This window comes from Meleagris gallopavo, chromosome 4 (genome assembly GCF_000146605.3).
Source record: "Meleagris gallopavo isolate NT-WF06-2002-E0010 breed Aviagen turkey brand Nicholas breeding stock chromosome 4, Turkey_5.1, whole genome shotgun sequence".
Taxonomy (NCBI): domain Eukaryota; kingdom Metazoa; phylum Chordata; class Aves; order Galliformes; family Phasianidae; genus Meleagris; species Meleagris gallopavo.
The window spans coordinates 28,575,876-28,587,428 of NC_015014.2; positions in this window are offsets into that span (position 1 = coordinate 28,575,876).

Genomic DNA, 11,553 nt, shown 5'->3' on the forward strand with positions numbered 1-11,553 from the left:
TTTTTTTTTTACTTCCACACACACATGAAGTACATTAGAGTAAAAACTTTCACTAATTTGTCATCTTTGGAAGTCAGGACTTTTAATCCATGAGAAAGTATGATCTTTTGTATTGATGCTCTAATGTGCATAAGGTTAGTTATACAGCATAAGTAGCTATTATTATGAATCCTCAAGAACATTTGTGTATATATATAAAATTATATATTTTAATATATATATATTAAAAAGAAAAATGAATTGTAAGTTGATAATATCACAGGGCTTCTATATATCAAATTAAAAAACAAAACAACAGTATAATATCTACACAGAGCTAAGCCTTCCAAGATGGATTAATTGGGCGAGAAATATAGGGGCACTTTTAATAGCATAAACTAGATTCCAAAGAAATTGCTCAAAAAGCCTTGTATTCTAGTGTCTTCTGAGAGAGGCTTATCCTCCTTATTTGGGGGAGGAAATGAGCCCTGAAGTCAGTGGGAAATTTGCTCCAGGCAGAAAATACAGGTTTACAAGCTTATTTGCCTAGCACTTAAATAGTTTTTCAAGACTGAACTTCTCCCTAGTAGTTCATGTTGTCACACTCTTGGTATTGTGTTAATAAATGCATTTGTTAGGGAGGCAGTTTTCCTACTCTGATAAAGTACTGTGACTTGTGTTGTTAATTTTAGCCTGTGAAAGTACTTCTTGTACGTTTCATAACAAGAAAAATAGTGACAGTACAGTGCGCTTTACTATATGGATTCCTAGTGTTCATTGAAATATCATATTTTGGGTATATTTCCTAAAGGTACCAAAACCTGAGATTGTTCACAAAAGAAACCCTAATAAATATTTAATTTCAAGATATGTCTGAATGTTCTGTGACAAATACTTGGGTAGAAATGGATCTAGAAATCTAGGTCTGGTTGCTGCCTAGGCCCACATCTCGTCGACTATGTTGAAGTTATGGTGGTTATGGTCTCTAGGTAGACTTTCTGGTTTATTCATATTTAAGTTCTGGAACAAATGGCCTGATTTTGGACAGCACTATGCTTGTAGTAGTAACGTTTACTTGAAATTGAGCTGAATAGTTCATGACAGTTACTGTGAAGGAACAACTGGGAAGGACAGGAACAGGACATAGCACTAGAAGCAGCAATTGCAGCACATCACAAACCTAGCTGGATAAGCGAGGTCTAAACCCTGGTCAAAGGGTAAAGAAAAAGTCTATTAGTAGACTTAATTCTGCTTTGGAGAGAATATAAAAAGAGCATTCGTGGTTATAAGAGTGATCCCTAAAGGGCACTCAAAACTTCTGGCTCCAGACAGCTGCTGGTTTGTGAGAGCTAGTTTTAGCAGCTGAAGTGAGACTTGCTGCTCTTTTCTCACTTTCTTCACAGCTTTTTCTCAAATGTTTCTAAGTCTCACTGTTGCAATAATACAGAGATTCCACAGTTATCAGATCCAGCCCAGAGCTCTCATTGATCACTGCTTAAGAACACTGCAGGGAGTGTGACGTACGACTTGTTTTCATCCTTACACAAAGCATTTCTTGCATGGTGGTCCATGACCCTGGAGACTAGACTCAGCACTAATTCCTTCTGTTTCTCTCTTTTTTAAAAAATTTTTCTCTGATCTCTAGAAAGATATCTTCATTTTATACTTCCTAAATGTCGAGTCAGAACCTCTTTTCCAAGTAGCTTTTCCAGGTTGCAGCAGCTGAGAAACAAGCTGGTCTTCCCTGTTTGTACTAGGTTTTGATTTGTTCATCATTTTCCTTTGTATGTGCTAATGTCTGTATTTATTTTCTTTTAACATATTATTTCATGGGCATGTTTTACATAAGTTATTAGCCTGGTGCTTTGTTTGGTTGCCTTGTCACAGAGAATCTGCAAACACAATGGCAAAGGCTCCTGAGGAATTTCTTTGACAAATGAAAAATTCCTGAGTGGCACAAACCATTCTCTTTCATTCGAGTGCTCCTATTCTGAATATTTCCAGTGCAAAGGGAACACAAACCTATTAATTCTGTGATTCAGCTATTCTGGAGCAGCTTTATTTCATAACACATTTCTGCTTTTATTTAGGAATTCGCAGCGTAGAAATATAATTAAATGGCTGTCCTTCCCTTTCCAGGTACACCCCCTTAGTGGATTTTTACTCAGTGTAGTAGTTTGACAGCATGTTTGTTGTTTTTTGTTTTTTTTCAGTTGAAGTTCATGACAGATCACCAAGTACAGTCTAGTGATACCATATAGTGGTAAAAAGGAGTTTCTGAAGAAATAAAGAAGGAAAATTAGAGATAAGTGGATTCATCAATGAATCTGCTAGGATACTGAGCATTCTATGTTGTCCAAAGATTTATGGTAAAACATAGTTGCATTCATTTTATATACTAATAACTTGCGATGATTGATCTAGATTGATCAATATGTTACCATAGACAGTCTAGTGTGTAGTTGTTTGCAACTGTAATCTGCACACTAGAAAGTAAAGAGTGAAAGATCTTACAGAAAACATTAAATGTCTGTATGGGAACCTACTAACCTGTATCATTTAGATTAATGCCTTGTGCTAGTTACCCTGTAGAAAATTACTTGTGCCAATATAAAATAGAAATGAAAAGGCTAGGATTGTTTCCTATAGACAAGATGCTAAAAAAGAACTGCAACAATTAAATTAAAAAAGGTTCAGAGAGGATAGTGCAGCACGGAAACATTCATGCAGTTTCAAGAAAGCAGATTCAAAACTGATAGAAAGAAATAACAACATAATATGTGGTTGGAAACTCCAACGTTTAAGTCGTAGAAGACAGAAATATAGTGAGAGTGGAAAACGAATTGAATGTTTTAGATAACAAAATAATGCAGAATTATTTCATTAAAGTGAAAGTCTGGGATGTTTATGCATGTATAATTTTGTTCCTTGTTTTGAAACTTTTGAGAGAGCATTTCAAGCAATACCTCTCACTATTCATTATTTATGAATTTGTGTTAAGTCATGACTCATAGATAAAGCTTCCATAAACTTTGGGAGGGGGAAAGCAGTGGCATTTCCTAAGGATGCACAAACATTTCTGGGCTGAACTTTTCCAAGTAAGAGTAGTTATGATTCTGATAACTTTGCAGAATCTATGTGTAGCTAATGTATTCTAGTTGGCTTAACTGTGTTATAAGACTTTTTATTTTTAAATCTTTTTCAATCTTGCTTCTGCTGCTTATGGTTGTAGTTGCACTACATTCCTTGCAGGGATACCGTTTGGAAATTGAGCTGGAATTAGTGACAGCAGGCTGAGAGACCCTGGTTTTATTCTTCCTGTCCTTAGGCAGGAGGTTTGAAGTAGTGGAAAACTAATAAAAGCAGAACAAAGAAGCCAGATGTTGTAAGGCGGAGTAGAGGAGATTCAAAAATACTTTCAACAGGAGGAGAGAAGATAGAGGATTGCTTATATGATGGGAGGTGGTTTTGGTGACGAAGGTCAAAGGCAGCAAGCTAAGCTGAGCTGAAACAATTCTGTCAGAGTACAAATCCTGAAGCAATCTAAGTGGTTTCACATCCTCTGGGGACTTGATCAAAAATTCTGTAGTGTAGTAAGTAAAGGTGAATGGGTTTTGAATCTTACATGAAGCCTTACTTATATAGCTGGCTGTTTACACATGCAAGGCCATTCAAAGGAGTAAAATGGCCCGGAGGAAAATAGTTCAGCTTCTTCCACAGGAACAGGCTTCTGGAAGAAAGTTAGCTGCAAGTTCAAAGATCTTTGTAGGATGACCTGTCAAAAAAGAATCCATGCCATAGAAACAAAAAGGTGAATACCACAGAGTAGCCTACCCTACACCTGGGGAGTCTTAAAGTGTTTACCACTCATGACCTGAGAAATTCAATCATGTTATAGAGACAGTCCTTCATGAGTGCCAATATAAATGTTCACTTTACTGGCATTTTGTTTAGAGAAATATTAATAAAAAGGATTATAAACAAGTACTACTAGTGTAAAGTTTTTATTAAACTGCTTGTGAATAATCCTTAGGAGCATGTTTTGCACTAGCAAATATCTGTATTTTAGAGACTTTTGCTTTCTGTTTAATATGTACTAGAACTTTGCCAACAGCTTAGCTTCGTGATCCTTAATATCACTGTTGACTCCCTCATCTTTCTGAATTTGAGTTACTTACAGTGAAGAGCAGTATTTTGAATGTGTATTCTGCCTGTGGGAGTTATAGGAAGGCTGCAATATAGGAGCCCGTCAAAGCCTAGGTAGCCTTGCAGACTTATCTCTTACTATTTTTAAAGGAGTTCACCTATCAGCTTCCATTGTAATTGTGCAGTGTTCATGCGTGCAATGTGTTCGTATTGAGCTACTTATGTTACAAGTAAGATGTCATAATTCTGTAAGCCTACAAGCTCTGCAGTCATTGAGATAGGAGAGATTCAGGTTGTGATTTTCCCGGAGGTACTGACCTTTCTTTGGGGCTCTCTGTGCTTTTCTTCAGCGGCTTTTAGTACATAATCGAATGATTTATTCAGTTGCTCTGCAAGCAACTTCTGGTCAACTTCCCTTATTGCATGCATCTTTTATGAGGCTTTTTGTAGGCCAAGAAAGTGTAGACATGTGAACTACTTTTGACCTGTACTCATTACTGGGAATTGTATGCATCCTGGTGATCTATTCAGCATCTTAAATGATGTAGCATTGTTAATTCCATGTTGCTTTCTATAGAAAAATACTTGTTGTCTCATGAATACAAGAGATCAGCATGGCATGACGAAGATCTTTTACCTGACAGCAGGACAAATACCATAGAAGAGACTGGTTTTCAAGGCACTATCTGCTTTAGCAAATCTAAATTTTTTCATCACCAAAAAAAGTATTGATTTTAAATAATTCTTCAGGGATGATACTTAGTCTTGCAATTACAAGCAGATAACTTCTATTCTCAGTCCTACAGATCCTGCAAGATATTTTGACATACTTGACATACTAAGCTAATACTATCAGTGTAATTCATCTCTTCAGTAAAATAAATCTTTTTCATAAGGTGGACAAAATTTGCTTGTATAATTACCTTGCAATTGATTTTCTAGACATTTCCAAGATATGGTTTCAGGATCTTCTGGGGGTAACCCAGTAAAAATATTCAAATGAACAACATCTGTAAGAATACTTAATGAAGACTAAGAGACCAACATAATGGCCTGTCTTAACCATCTCTCAGATATAATCGTTACTGTATTTAGCAAGTAAGTGGATCTGGGCTAAATTACTCCTTGTTAAAGCTGTAATTTCAGTGGGATTTCTGCAGATTTATACAGATTGTGATGTGAAAACAGTTTTTGCCAGCTGATACTAATAGAGATATATTGAACTGTGGGAATATTCTGCATTAATTTACATGTGAGGAAATGATTTTTTTTTAATCTATGAATTATTTTCTCATTCGCCTTGTAAAACATGGAATTAGTTTTTCAAGCATGTGTTGTTTGGATTATAACATGAAAAAGAAAAGCTGTGTTGTCAGACCATTTGCTACATTACGCTTTTCTTTCTAATAACCCATTTTGAGAGATGAGAAAGGCAGATTCCTAGAAGAGGTCTGCTTTCTTCTCTTGTAAGAAAATGTTGAGGAGCTAGGATGTTTAGAAAAAGAAAAAAAAAAGTACTATGCACTTTTGAAATCAATATTGTTTATGTATTGTATGATTCCTGATGGTGTATTTATCAGCCTACAAGTGATCAGTCCCTCTCCTGTTCCTCTTTTTGGTCTCATGTCCCTGCCATGCCCCTGGTAATGTACAGTCTGCTGTGGGTTCTACTATGGGGCCATATGCAGGGTGCTTCTACAGTGTAACATAGACATGTGGATGGTTTAAAACACTGACTGCTAATAAACTGTGGGAAAATGGATGAGGAAAAAACACAAGGTTTAGTATTTTTGTGGTTTTCCCAAAATCATTATGAACAAGGCTGTTGTTCATAAAGCGTTTAGTAGCCATTGAGCATCAGCTTGAGAGGTTTCAGTGTAAAGTGTTGCTTATTCATAAACTCCCAATGAAGTTATTCAGCAAATTAGGTTTTGAAAACATACAATTATCATCTTGTTTCTCTGGTAAACTAGCAAATGAATTAAGAAAATATAGAATTGAGTCTGTGATGCACAAAGATTTTCTGTGTTGCCAGTGAGAGTCATAGAAGCCTTCTTTGTTGTCATCACCATATGATAAGCAGAACTTCTTCCAAGCTTTCATTATTCCATTTTTTAAACTTTTTCTATTGTTGTTGTTCCAATTGTGTGTTGAATACAGAAAATCTCTTCTTCTTGCGTCCAAGGAATAATATTAAAAGAAAATCTGCTGCATGGAACTTTTGATTAACTAAATTTGGTTTTCTGTCTTTTTCTTACAAGAACCATTGAGAAAATCCATAGGGAAATTGTGTTCTTCAGTAATTAATTGCAAAGAGCTGAAAATTTGGGCAAAAGTGTCTCTGAAATATGCGCACCTTATTTTTAAAATACTTTTGTGTGAAATATTGGTCTTTTGAATCTGTGACTGATAGTTTCTGTATCAAATTGGTGGTTTGAACCCAACCTTACCTATAAATTTATATATAGAAACTGACAATTTTAGTTAGTGTCCTCATCTAGCATCAAGTATCATCTTTTTTTTTTTTTTTTAATGCATACTCACCTTTAAATCATGTTTGAAAGTTAGAAGAGAAAATGGAAATAAACCACCACTACTCTAATTCTCGCATGAACCTTAGGTAAAAGAACAAAGGAAAAAAGATTCAGAATAGAGAATCTGATTAAAAGGTCTGGTTTAGATTGCTTCTTAAGCAGGGAATGATGAATCTTGACAATCTCTCTGAAGTGAAGCAAAACAATGAAGAAAGTTGATGCTTCAGATAGATGTGAGGGGGGAAAAAAAGGACCTAGAAAATAGGATATTGCAGACACATTTCATTTTGGCAGAGCCTGAGAAATTGGTTATCTTTACCACTATTGTATGAACAATTACTTATCATCTGTTCTGAAGAAAAACAGAGGTTAATTTTCTAACAAAGAGGCTTAAAATGAAGCCAGTGATCTGGGGATTGAGTGATAGAATAAAATATATCTAGTCTGCTCATTCTGTACCCGAGGAAACATAATTTTAAGGGGAAAAATCATGTACTTGTTACTACAAGTAAAAAGTTTGGAAAGCCCTATGAGGTTGCAATCATTCAGTTGTGCCTAATCTGAGTTAGTTATCATCCTTACTGTTGAAGGGACTCTCAGAATGAAACACACAATTATGAATTTACTGGAGATTAATTTATCTTGTTCTCTGTGCCTCTAAGAAAAAAAATAAGGTGGTGTGCAGGCTACTCTTGATTATTATGCAGTGTTCTGTTGCTGTAGACTATGAAAACTCTAGGCATTCTCAAAAGAAGGGATAGTCAGGGACTCCCGATGGCCAACACTGGTGCTTGTTTGTTCTCTGCAAACAGTGGAAGATGTCAAAGTTTTGGTACTCTAGGACTATACATTTTTTTCTGTTTTCATCACGTTGTGAAGGTTGAAGCTGTTTATATTCAAATCTAGCTGATGAGCAATGTTGTGAACGTGTTGCTAGAAGAGCAAGCTTCTTAGTGACCTGACACCAAGAAAGGCATACCTGAAGTGTACCTGGAAATGTAACTGTAAAAAATACTTTTTTTTTTTTGTCTTGATGATACGAACTAGTGATAAGAACCCCACTTTGATATGCTGTGCTTATTTCATAATTTGGTTCTGAATGCAATCTTGTCAGAAATGCTTCTTTTAATCTATACTGGATGAAAGCGTCTTGATTTGTATTGGTCATTTCACATACCCTATGTGAAAATGTGACAATTTTAGTGCTACCTTGACATTTTTGATCTCAAATATAATTGTTTTGTGTAAGACAGTGTTTTCAGGGAGCTATGATTGTCATAGTGTGTTGCAGAGGCAACATTTGTTGACATTCACATTTTTCAGGAACAATCATTTTTCATCTTTATATATGAAACACTAGAATGAATGGTTCTATTGTATTGTGCAGGAGTGCAGGTCTGAAATCTCAGAAATGCGCACAGCCTCCTTTTTACGTGTGAAATGAATGCTGAATGAACCTTGGGAAAGTCCCATCTTCATCATCAGCCTCTCAAACTTTAAATACTCATCTGTCTCTTAACCTAAATGCAAGTGCTTTGTAGGTCTGCAGAACAGACCTGAACCATCTTGCAACAGACTTTCTGCTTTCCTGTGAGATAACGGGGGGGAAAAAAACAAAATGTGTGCTGAGGAGAAAGTGAAAGAAATGCTCTGAATTTCTGATGTGAGCTGTGACATCCAAAGAAACTTTCTTGGACTTCCCTAGTTTGAATGTAAAATATGCTTGCATCTTGTCAGCTAATGTTTTGGTGCCCACTTCCTAGGCCATACTAACCCCTGTTACTCTACTGCAGCCTTTCAGGCTGAATTTTGTTCACAAAATTACTATAGTTAAGTATTTGTTTTGCTAGAAAACATCTTTCAAAAAATTCAGAGGACAAACTTTCCACTTAAAGGTCATCAGTCTGTGGCTTATCCCTCAGAGCCTAGCTTTGATAGGAATCTGATGTACTTATTGTACTTCCTGAAACAGTCTTTGGTTGTGTCAACATCACAAACAACGAAATTATTTTCAGCAATGAAGTTATCAGTTTTACATTCCTTATTGTTTGTGTTTTCATGTTTAAAAACCTCAATTTTTGCAGGTGTAGAAGATTTTCCTCTCAATCCTGCACTTGTCAGTATTGCCTGCCTCGTACAGAGTAAAAGCTATCAGTACTCATTAAAGTGCCCGTATAATGTTACTTCTGCCTAGCCCAAAGTGTGTTTGAAACAAGCAGCCTTGGTGTCTTTCTACCCACTCAAAGTTCACACGCAACAAGAACATGACTTTTATTCACAGCATGAGCCTGACAGGCTTTGATTAGTGTTTAATTTTTTTGCTTCAGATTTGTTTCTGCTTGTTTCATTAAGGTAATTGTGATTTGCTAAAACTAAGGGAGACTATTCTTGGCAAAGGTTAACCTCTTATTATTTGAAATCTTTGGATTGATGTAATTTGGTAGGAATTTTAGAGGCCTAGACGTGGATGTGTCAATGCTTTGGGGCCATCGATTACTGTATTCCCACTGTTGTCTTAATGGTGTTGCCTTGAGCTCAGTTACAACAGGATCCAACTGCCTCTTTAAATAACGTTCTTAAATTCACATGAAACCATGCCAGCCCTTTACAAGTTTCTCAGGGAATTTATGGCTTTATGTAGAACCCTTAAAACTATGTCTTTGAGAAGCAGCTGCATTTGCCACACTTAGAAATCCTTCCTATAATTTCACGACTCATGCCAAACTAGAATAAAACACCTCTGGTGCTTCTTCTGAAACTTTCCTCTCTGGAAAGGCCAATAAGTATTTTTGGAAGAGTTTCTTAGAAAGGTTGGTATAATTAGGCTTGCTTTCTTTTTTCCCCTCTCTGTTTATTTGTTTGGCAGAAGATCATTTTTTGACATTGATCTGAAAGGGCAGTATTCCATCTGGCCTCAGAGTTAGCATTCACCCCTATCATCAATCTGGTCTTGAGAAACTGTCTTGTACTGAAAGTGAAACATGAGTCTAATTCATCTCTATGTTTATAAATAGCTACTTTCCAAGCACTGAGTTGCTGTGTGTGTAGAAGTACATCAGGTTCTTGCTTGAGAAATAGATTTATTTACCAGCTTTCTTTTCTTTTGCGAGCTCTCATTGCTCTTGTTTGTTTGCTATTAAGGCAGTTGTGTCCTTCACCAGGTGATGTGAGCATGGCTGCTGATGCAAGTAGAGCTGATATGAAATGAACCCTTTTTCAGTCCTCCTTCTGCTCTGGCTGAAGTAAAAGGGAGGAGTAAGCCTCCTTCAGGCAATACAAGAGAGTATATGTTATGTGAAAGTTTCCCAGCAAGGGTCTTTCAAAGATAAAGGCTTCTAGTAGCACAGGCTTTGAGTAACAGCAACAAACGCTTGTGTTGCTTGTTAGTAGCAAGAAAACACTGAATCAAAAACCTCAAATTTGTATTCTGGAATGCTCTTGCTCTATGCTATTTGTTGTCTAGGGCTGGCTTTTATGCAAGCCAGACCGTGACTCACAAGGTGCTGCCTGTTATGAATTCGGTAACATATTGTGTCACAGTCCTGGTTGGGTTTCCCTTAAGTGATGCTGTGGAGCATATATTACAGTATAAATGTATAAAGGAAGATCCTTCTTTCACCTCCAAAATGGGTGAAAACGTATACAAATTGATAACTCTTTTTGCTGATGATGACTCAGGTAATTCACTAGCCTTCTGCCTGCCTAGGAAATTAATATATTCTACAAATTTACTTTGAAGCATTTGTACTTTGCTCTGTATAGCTTTCTGCCATGGCCCTCTTAACATAACTCTTTTGAAAGAAAAGACTAAATTATTAGGATAGGGGAGGGAGGTAGCACGTAGCACTACAGGAATATGGCTTTGATTTCTCTACTCTGAAGTAGAAATCTGATTGGCTAGCTATTTCTTTCTTCCCTAGCTAGACAAAGAGAAGGAAACAAAGACAGGAAAATCTAATGAAAAAAGGAGAGTCTAGGTAATAGAGAAAATACTACTGAAATTCTAATGGACTTTGTACTGAACTTGAAAGTTGCCTGAACACAGGTTTGCCAGCAAAAAGTTTCTCTGAAATGGTGTTTTGGTTAGTGAAAGAGAATTATTTGCCTTATGTCAATTTTCTTGGAAAAAAGATGTGGAAAGACATAAATCGGTAATAATTTGGGACCAAGTAATTGCACTTCTATTTATGTTTCATTCTAGCAATTTGAAACAATTTCTTTTAGTCATAGCTGTAAGGAAAATTCAGACCTTTGATACAATGTCTGCTTGCAGATAGAGGTACCGAATGTTAGTTGCCTAACCCGCAATATTTTGGATCAAGGATTTTATCTGTGAAATCTGAGATTAACGTCTATTGAAAAAATTGAATCTAGAAAATTCTGAACTGGAAAAAAAGCCAAATGGTTGTGTTGTTGTTGTTTTAAACTTAACTAAGCAGCGCAGAGTCTCTTAACCTACCACAGTGAACTCTGAATTTTGTCTTTGCAAATTCAGGAATGTCTCGTGTCATTTTTCCTCATCTTGTCCTCGATACTAAGTTTTCTTCTCTCTCTTGCCTTTCCTTAACTTCTCTTTCACCGAGTCAGCTCATGCTCACTAGAACATATTGCATTGTGGCAGTGAGCAGGAAATGCGGTAGGCTAGGACAGTTGTGCCACACTGGGGAGAGGAATCAGCTGGGAAGGCTTGACAGTTCAATCTGTTTTTCTACGGAACTAAGTAAAGGTTATATTGAATAGTGCAAGACACTCATGTTAGCATTTGGGTTTTCTTTTCTGAAATAACATTGCTGCTATTGAGCAATAAGTTCTCACAAAACTGAATTCCAGCTCTCTTTTTCTTGGTCTGTCTTTGCTTACTGTATATCGTAACATCTCCTTTTTACATGTTAGT